Source organism: Crocuta crocuta, unplaced genomic scaffold (assembly GCF_008692635.1).
Source record: "Crocuta crocuta isolate KB4526 unplaced genomic scaffold, BGI_CrCroc_1.0 scaffold18, whole genome shotgun sequence".
NCBI lineage: Eukaryota > Metazoa > Chordata > Mammalia > Carnivora > Hyaenidae > Crocuta > Crocuta crocuta.
In genome coordinates this window covers 2,960,481-2,970,642 of record NW_027532589.1, presented here as the reverse complement: position 1 = coordinate 2,970,642, position 10,162 = coordinate 2,960,481, and the positions used below count along the sequence as shown (strand labels likewise).

The following is a 10,162-nucleotide window of genomic DNA, read 5'->3' as shown; positions in this document are numbered from 1 at the left end:
ACCTATATAATAATCTTTAAAGCAAGTCCCAAAATAATAACCTTAAAAATATAGTTTAAAAATTGAGTGCAATTGGGGTACCTGGGTGGCTCAGTGGGTTGAGTATCTGACTCTTGATTTTAGCTCAGATTGTGATCCCAAGGGCATGGGATTGAGCCCACATCAGGCTCCTTTTTGAGTGTGGAAACTGTTAAGATTCTCTCTTTCTCTAAGCCCTTCCCCTGCTCACATGCACATGCATGCATGCATGCTGTGTCTCTCAAAATTTTTTAAAAAATTAAAAATTGACTGGAATTAAAATGGTGCACCAAATATATCTGTTTACTATAAGGAACAAAAAAAGTCAGTGATACGTCCCAATTAAAAAAAAGAGTCATATCTTTGGAAATAAAATCAGTATCAGTAAATTATCAGTAAATTACCTTTATTCCTTTTTATCTACCCACTTTGATAATTTTTTTGAGTAATCCAACATAAATATATTTGTAAGCATAGACCTACTTTGTTGTTGTTTATGTCCTTCTAAGATTGACTATGGAGATTGGTTTTTCTCCTATATATCTATTTTCTTTTATGTAAAGTGTTATTGTCAAGGCTATAGTCAAAGCAATATAACAAAAAAGTAAGTCAGCCAAGGTTCTAGTGATTCTCTAGGATACAAGGGCCAAAACAAATTTGTAATACTCTCAGTGGTAAAGAATCAGCTTTCCTTTTATTTTTAAATCTGTCATCAACAAGTGCTTTTATAAAAGATAATAAAATAAATTACTACAAAAATGAAATTTTTAGGAAGGCCAAAACTGTGAGACAATGTTTTTGTCAATGTGAAGATCAACACATTTCATCAAATTGCTGTCAAAGCTTCTAAACACTCAATTTCTATACTAACACATTATGATGGTTAATTTTCTTTGTCAACTTGACTCAGCCAAAGGATGTACAGATAGCTGATAAAACATTCTGTGTGTCTGTGAGGGTATCTCTGGAAGTTAGGGTTTGCACTAGTGGGCTGAGTAAAGAAGTTTCACCCTCACCAACATGGGTAGGCATCATCCTATCCAATGAGGGTCTGAATAGAACAGGTGAAGGGTGGGCAGATTCCCTCTTTCTGCCTGAGCTGAGCTTAAACTTCTCCTATGCTCTCGCATAGGTTTCTGGTTTCTAGATGTGGGTTTATACCATAGGCCCCCAATTCTCAGACTTTTGGACTCATACTTACACTATTTGCTCCCTGGCTCTCAAGCTTCGAGACTTGAGACTAAAAGTATACCACCTGATACTTTCCTGATTCTCCTACTTGCAGATGGTGAATTGTGGAACTTCTCAGCCTTCATAATAGTGTGAACCAATTCTTTTTTCATTAAAAATTTTAAAAATTTTAATGTTTATTTATTTTTGAGAGAGAGAGAGAGAGAGTGAGCAGGGGAGGGCAGAGAGAGAGGGAGACACAGAATCCAAAGCAGGCTCCAGGCTCTGAGCTGTCAGCACAGAGGCTGACGTGGGGCTCGAACTCACAAACCACGAGATCATGACATAAGCTGAAGTTGGACACTGAACCCACTGAGCCACCCAGGCACCCCTTATTAAAAATTTTTAAATTTATTTATTTATTTTGAGCGAGACAGGGACAGTATGAGTAGGGGAGGGAGGAGAGAGAGAGAGATAGAGAGAGAGAGAATCTTAAGCAGGCTCACACTGTCAGCACAGAGCTCGATGTGGGGCTAGAACCCATGAAACCATGAGATCATGACCTGAGCAGAAACTGAGAGTTGGTTTCAACTTAACCAACTGAGCCACCCAGGTGCCCCATAATAGAGTGAACCAAATCTTTTAATAGATATCTTATTATAGTATCTCTCTCTCTCTCTTTCTCTCTCTATCTATCTATCTTGTATTGGTTCTGAATCTCTGGAGAACTCTGAGTGATGCAGTCTGAACACAGAGTTTAAGGGATGATATTAGGCCACAGAACATATTTTGAGTAGTCCTGCTCTAAAAGGCCACCTTTAGTTTTGAGGGCAAAGAGTCTTTAACAGGGTGTTCAAAGAATGTTTATTTGAACTCTAGTAATTGTCCAGGTTTATGTTACATAAGAGTGGAGCAGATGGGCAATTATATAACATCAATTGCAGCTTGGGAGTTACCCTGCTCCCCCTTCTAAGGCTTTCAAACTCTAATACTCAAAGTTTCTTCCTTTTTTGCATGACAAATTTGTTCTTCTCAAAAGGTGAAAATGTAAGAGACACTTGAGCATGGTTAAAAGATCTGAAGAACAACTTGCCTAGAGAAGAAGCAGAGTTAGCCTGAGAATGCTGAGGGCGAAGAGGGAAACAGGAGATGGAAAATAAATTATCTACTGAGAAGCAGGAGTAGAAAGCATGTTTATTCCCTAAAGAAGTATGCTCGGGATGGTGATAAAATCCAAATTACCTTGACCTGGTAATGAGTTTCTTTAGCAGACTTTATTAGACCAAGCTAGAACCACATGTAAGGCTTAATCAAGGTGATAAGATGCTATTACTTTATGAATGAACTCTGATGCCCTTTAACCTAGTTTAACAATAGTTAAACCCTATCTTCTGAATTTGTGTGAGACAACTTTCTATATGGCCTGCAAATATACATTCCTATTTGCTAGATGATAGCAGATAGAAAAATAAAAAGATGGATCTTGGAAAGCAGTACAAATCAAATGGAAATGAGGGAATTGTGCATAAATGTAATTTATTTTTTAGACAACCTTGTGTGCTTTTTAGATATAATCAGTTCTAACACATATTTGAACGGTGTCTTTTTCGCATATAAACTCCCTTTTAAACAGGGATGAGGAAAGCTAATGGTTTTCTTTATCAGTGATAGAATTGGGTTATAATGCAAACATATATGCAAAAATGTGTAAATCACACAGAAGAAACTGTTTGTTTATGTATAGAAACTATTATGGTTGAGTTTTCCTCTGAAGCCTTGTTCTCAGTTTATAAAATGTCTCTGTAAGAAATTTTTAATGATGGACTAGTTCTTCCTTGTAGTTTTATGGGATATTTCCACAAGGTCCCTTCCAGTTATGTTCTGTGATTCAATGAGCAACATTCTGGTACAATAAAAGAATCAGAAAAGTCACTTTTCCTTTTAAGGGACCATGTGGGGGCGCCTTGGTGGTTCAGTCAGTTAAGCGTCTGAATTTGGCTTAGGTCATGATCTCACAGTTCATGGGTTCGAGCCCCGCATCATGCTCTGTGCTGACAGCTCACAGCCAGGAGCCTGCTTCAGGTTCTGTCTCCCTCTCTCTGCGTCTCCCCTGCTCATGCTGTGTCTCTCTCTGCGTCAAAAATAAATGAACATTAAATTTTTTTTTTTTAAAAAGGGACCATGTGACACCACAAAATAAATGACACTGGGAGATTTAGTCTAGGCTTTAAAAGTTTGAAATGCATAAGTCCAAAGAATAAATTTATGGATTGGTAAAACTGAGTTAATATTCAATCTTGAAAACATGGTTGTTATCTTTTTTGTGTAATCTTATTTTTTATAAGTATTTATCTGACATCAGTTGTGAGTAAAACCTGTTGATAGAATGATATTGGGTATGTGCTGTCCATTTTCTTGTTGGAATCCTACTCAAGATTAAAATGTAGGAGAAAAGAATGTGTCTATATTTAGAATAACCAATATAAAATGGATTTCTCCAAAGTGTAACCTAACACAGTTCAAATATGTAGTAGGTATTGAGTGAAATTTGTTGAGTGAATATATAATAACTCGTTGCTATTTTATCCAAAGATTCTCTCTCCATAGGCAGAAAATTTACTTTTTTTAACACGAAAAACATTGGAACAATTATTAATGTGATGTTTTTTTCTCCTTGATTTCTTTAAATTTTTTAACATTTATTCATTTTTGAGAGACAGAGACAGAGCATGAGTGGGGGAGGGGCAGAGAGAGGGAGACATACAGAATCCAAAGCAGGCTCCAGGCTCTGAGCTGTCAGCACAGAGTCTGACATGAGGCTCGAACTCACAAGCCATGAGATCATGACCTAAGCTGAAGTCGATGCTTAACCAACTGAGCCACTCAGGTGGCCCGCTCTCCTTGATCTCTTAAGCATGTGATTTTCACCTTACTTGACTCATAGTATCCAAATCCTGGGCTTGTGGAAAGGAGAAAAAAAATTAGGAATTTTAATATTCAACCTCTTACAGTCAAAAATGGGATTTTACAGCAAGACTATAATATTCAATTTAAGCTACTTTCTTGGAAAAAAACTGCTTATATTTTATTTTTGGTTTTCCTCTTTAAGCATGTTAATGGACAGGGATGTCAGGCTAGATTTTACGTGAGGAAAGATAAATAAAAAGAGAGTGAGTCAGATCCTCTCTTGAACTAAGGTATTTAGAGAAAAGAAAAGAAGGAAGGAGAACAAAAAAGTCAGATAAACATCAAACTCAGAGAGAGAGTTGACTAGGTACTGAGACAAGCACTGAGAAATCATTTGCTGTGCTGCTAGAAGAAGGTCATGTCAAACACCCTCCCGTCTCATCCGTCATGTTGAACAGTGGGCTTAGGCAGAGAGACTTGCCACACCGAGCTATCCTGATCGCTCTTGGTTCCAACAGAGTATGGCTGTGGATTTGCTCGTTAATGACCTGCTGTGAGAGTACTGATGGTAGGAAAAGGTGATCTCATCAGAGGATGTAGGTAAACATCCATGCCAGGGGACAAGAAAGAAGATGGACCAGGGACAAGTATCAGTTAAAGCCAAGTTGAAGTGAAATCAACAGAGAGTACCCCAAAATCATTGTGGAAGCCTGGAGAAACCAGACCACAGATTCAACTGGCTGCACATCTCTTACTATGTCAGTAAGGCATGCAACAACCAGAGAGAGGCAAAAGAAATGTCATTCTGGAGATCTGAGAATTGGCATGAGGTCAGAAAGCCCCTGCCTTCCATGTCCTGCTTTCCGTAAAGTGTATGGTGCTTACTCTACCATACATTTAGATGTTGGGGAAAAGAGTCCAGGAGAGTGGGACGGTTATTCCAAAGACTGAACAAATTTGTGCAAGAAAGATAGAAAACTCTGTTTAAGAAAGTTTACTGATCAAACTGGACTAAAATTTAGTCCAGATTAGATATTTAGTAATTTTTTCCTGCTAATTGAGGTGTGGAGCCTTGTATGAAAGAACATACTCAGCTTAGTCAAGAATAAAGAAATTAACTTTCTGGGGCACCTGGGTGGCTCAGTAGCTTTCATCGTCCGACTTTGGCTCAGGTCATGATCTCATGGTCCGTGGGTTCAAGCCCCATGTTGGGCTCTATGTTGGCAGCTGAGCCTGGAGCCTTCTTTGGATTCTGTGTGTGTGTGTGTGTGTGTGTGTGTGTGTGTGTGTGTGTGGCCTCCCTCCTACCCACTCTCACTCTGTCTCTTTCTCAGAAATACATAAATATTGAAAGAAAAAACAAACCAAACTAGGACAGAAAATAGAAGTTTATTTAAAAAAAAAGATTAATTTTCATTTTGATTATTTAAGTGGCATTGTTAGCTAAAATTTATTACCTCTCTCTCCCTATAATTTTAATTTAAAAATTAGAATTATCTCTCAAAAGTAACAGTTATTGACAAACCATGTTATTTTCCCCCCAAAAGCAGTTGGTTTCTGGGGTTTTTTTTCTTGATTGAATCTCCCAGAAGTCTTTCAAAGCAGACACACAAATAAATAAGATGGAGTTCTCCATTTCATAGCAAGAGGTGGGGGATAGTTCTAGAAGCTCACCTCTATAGCATAGTATCATGGCATGTTAAGTGTGACAGTGTGATTTATTCAAAATGTCATGAGAATACCAAAGGCAGCATAACTTCCTGGATCAGGAAAAGTTTTTCAGCTGAAATATTATTTAACCCAAGCCTTGAAGAGCCAATGCTAATTGGCCAGGATGGGAAGAAGAAAGAGAGATATCCCAAAGAACTTATTTAAAAGCCCAGAAGTGAACAAAAACAGGGGATGTTTGGGGACTCTGAGAGTTTGTTGTGACTAAAACATATTGAGGATGCACATAGAAGGGGAGAATGATTAGTTGTAAGGACAGAAGCAATGAGCCAGAAATACAAGCCTGTGTACAATTAAATATTGAATAGTGAGCCATCCAATATTTGAGTATTATGGGAGCCATGAGTATTATGGGGGTTGAGAAAAAAAGAAAACTAATGACGACAGAGGGCCCAGTGAAGGCTTCATGGAGCAGATGTAATTTATTCAGATGTCCTCAGTGTTAACAGCTCTTATGTTAACAGTATTCTTATTATACCTCATGCTATCAATGGGCACCAGCCAATTAAAGCATCGAGACTGGAGGGAAGAGCGTGTAGACCTTCTGATTGAGATGTAAGGCTCTTGGGCTCACTGATCCATCTGTACGTATGGGAAAAGACTAGTTTTTTTCTGGCAGTTCTGTGTATGGCAGCTTTTCCTAAGGACTGCTCCTCTGGTACCATTTCCATTGGTGGTAAGGTGTTTCCTATAACAAGAATTTTGTAGACAAAACTCAGTGGGCTTCTACAATTTTCTTTATGAATATTCTGACTGGATTGATTCAAGTGGTGATAATGTGAGCTGTGTTTCCTGAATAAAGTTAACCACAGAACCCTTTCCTTGAACATTTCACAGGATTAACCTTCCACGGAATACATTTTAAGAAACACAGACATGGTTTGGCTGTCAACACGAGGAGAATCTAGCATGTCATTGGGGAAGAAGATAATTCAGAATATAGCAGGATGCCCTAACAGGGGGTGGGATTCTGCATAAGGAGGTAAATAAGTAGGCAATGTTTAGGTAGACAGGCAAGGACATGTACGACTTTTATTGGGGATGCTTCCCAGTATCATATCTGGAATTCTTGGTCTGGAATTTCTTAAACCTCAACTGCTTAAGATCAAGATTGGTGTAAACGTTTATCCCCAGACTCAATCTTGATTTCCAGACTCACATATGTCAGTTTTAAACTTTGCATTTCTAGTTGGGCGCCTGAGATCCCAAACTTAGAATTTCCAAAACTGGATTGTTGGTTAGTCCCGTCTCCCCCATTTCTAATCCCATTGCTCCTACAGTATTCTCTATCTCAATAAAGGACTCACCGATATCCATTTTCTCAGACTTAAAGTCCAAGCTCAGACCAAGATCCATTGGGAATTTTACAACTTATTTCACCTCTGAAACTTTTCTCCCAGATAGTGTTATGTGTTGGTCTGTTATATCATTTAGTTCTGTCTTTAAATGTTATCTTCCAGAGAGTACTTCCCTGGCATCCTGACATGAAATAACATTCCCTCTTCTCACTTGTATTATTTTTCATCACACTTATCACTACATGAAATTATATCTTTTACAATATTTTTAAACCTTTTTTCTACTAGTTGCCTCTCCTACCAGAAGGTAAGTAACCTTTTTGAGGCCAGAGACTTTAAGATAAGATCATTGCTGTAACCTCAGTACCTAGCACATAGTAAGTGTCAATATTCATGGAATGGATGAACGGATGGATGGATGGATGAATAGATGACTTAATCAGTTAATGTCGGCATTTGGAAGGTATTGAAAAATGGTGCTAGTGCATTATCTCATTGACCCATAAAAAACTATGAGTGAAATTCTCCTTCCCGTATTCTTGATTTGTCTTTTCATTGAAATGTCTTTTAAGCTGTCTCATTTATGCACATGTTCAAAGATATTTTCACATAGCATTCAAGCAGTCAAATTGACACAGTTCTTGGATGGAAATTTTAATTCTTCTTCCTTTATAATTATACTTACCATATGCTTCACACGTGCTCCTAATAGCAGAGAAATGCTGTCGCTTACAGTGTTTTTTAGTCTCCTGGTGTCTTCAATTAAAGGGAGCCTCCCAACCCAGCTGCAGAGCCAATGATGACATTGTTGTTATAGTGTTATTTCTAATTATTTTAGCATATGTTGGTCACAGAATATTTGTATTTTAAAATCCAGAATGAAATAATTAATCCAGGCAATGATCATAACGGCCATTAACATAAAATAGAAGACATTATCTTCCTTCTGATATAAGTGTAAAACTTCACTTCTGAACAAGTGTTGCCCCAAAAAAATATTTTTGGGGTGCCTGGGTGGCTTAGTCGGTTGAGTGTCCGACTTTCGCTTAGGTAATGATCTCATGGTTCGTGGGTTCGAGCCCCGCGTCGGGCTCTGTGCTGACTGCCAGCTCAGAGCCTGGAGCCTGTTTCAGTCTGTGACTCCCTCTCTCTCTGACCCTCCCCTGCTCACGCTGTCTCTCTCTCTCTCTCTCTCCTAGAAATAAATAAAAAACATTTAAAAAAAAGTATTTTTAAACTTGAATCAGATTAAGCCTCTAGTTCTGGTGACCAGGGTCCATTAAATACAGTGGACAGATAAATATATCACATAACCCCACATGCAAGCAATCAATGGCATCTAGACTGTGGAAAAGTCTGGTCAACACGCAGCCCATCTTTTTTTTCAACAAATAAATTGCAAGAAATAAAAGATGAAAAGAGGTACATATGATGTGTGGACCTTAATTGGATCCCAATTAAAAAAAATCAATGACAAAAAGAAAATAAAACCAAGAAAATGTACTCGTATGAGAAAATCCTAGAAAATTTAATACCTTATTATTTTCTAGAAAATGATCAAACTCACTTGAGGAAAGCCAACTAAGGAGATTCATGTTTTTGTACTAATCAGTAGACCTTTCATACAACTGTTTTTAAACATCATTATGTATCCTTGCTACTCGGGGAAAGATCCATATGGAGTTTTGTGTTCCTGTCATAACTTAAAGGGAAACTTTCACAATGTCCAGAGACTGTTATGTCCTGCAAATTAAGGAGGACAGTGTCCTCAAATTCCTTGCCGCAGGAACCCATTTAGGTGGCACCAACCTTGACTTCCAAACAGAACAGTACATGTACAAAAAGGTGATGGTATCCACATCATAAATCTGAAGAGAACCTGCTGGCAGCTCGTGCCATTGTTGCCAGTGAAAATCCAGCTTATGTCAGTGTCATATCATCCAGGAATACTGTCCAGTGAGCTGCGCTGAAGTTTGCTGCTGCTACTAGGGGCATTTACTCTTGGAAATTCACTAACGAGATCCAGGCAGCCTTTCCAGAGCCGAGTGATTACTGATCTCGGGGCTGACCACCAGTCTCTCACCGAGGCATCTTACGTTAACCTGCCTACCATTGCTCTGTGTCACACAGATTCTCGGACACCCTATGTGGACAGTGCCATCCCTCGCAATAACAAGGGAACCTGCTCCGATGTGGTGTCTGATGCGGCAGATGCTGGCCCAGGAGGTTCTGCTCCTGCGTGGCACCTTCTCCGGTGAACATCCATGGGAGGTCATCCATGATCTCTACTTCTACAGATATCCTTAAGAGATGGGAAAGGAAGAGCAGAGCACTGTTGAAAAGGCCAGGAGGAATCTCAGGGTGAGTGCGCGGCTCCAGCTCCTGAGTTCACTGCCATTGAACCTGAAGTCACAGACTAGTCCAACGTGCTGCTGATGTTCTCTGTGCCTATGGAGCAGTTCCCTACTGCACCTTCAGCTCCCATTGCTCAGGCCAGTGAATGGATAGGAAGAACCACCTAGTGGTTTTAAGCTGCTCTCTACAAAGGCAAACAAAATGGAAATAAGGTTGACAGAAAATATACAGTTTCTAAAAAAAAAAAAGAAAGAAAGAATAAAGCATCACGATGTAGACAATGCATAGTTACAAAACACATAGAATCTCAGGTTGCTGTACACAAAGATGTATTACCAAAGACCAAAATATTCTCAGGAAAGTTGAAAGTTCTGGGGGAAAAAAAGTTTTAGTCTAATTTTTCAGCATTTCCATGATGATACTTATAAGAATTTAAAAATTATTACCATTCCTTAGGAAAAATTCTTGTTTGTCTTCTGGGGCTTCATGGCAATGAACTTACCTAATCACTACCACCCGCTTTACTTATGACCTACAACTCAGGGCTCGATGTTGCTGTAACTTTTTTCATGTATCAAAAAAAAAAAAAATGCAGCCCCCAAGTTTCCAGTGATAAGTGGGTGATCTTAGAATGTACTTTCCAGTTCCTGAGGCTAATGTTTTAGACCAATGGGTGAAGTAGTGAG

At 38.8% G+C, this 10,162-nt stretch overlaps 1 pseudogene; it reads left to right on the top strand.

Moving 5' to 3' along the window:
• The first annotated feature begins 8,843 nt into the window (after positions 1 to 8,843).
• On the top strand, positions 8,844 to 9,643 carry LOC144244324 (small ribosomal subunit protein uS2 pseudogene; annotated as a pseudogene).
• Positions 9,644 to 10,162: the final 519 nt, after the last annotated feature.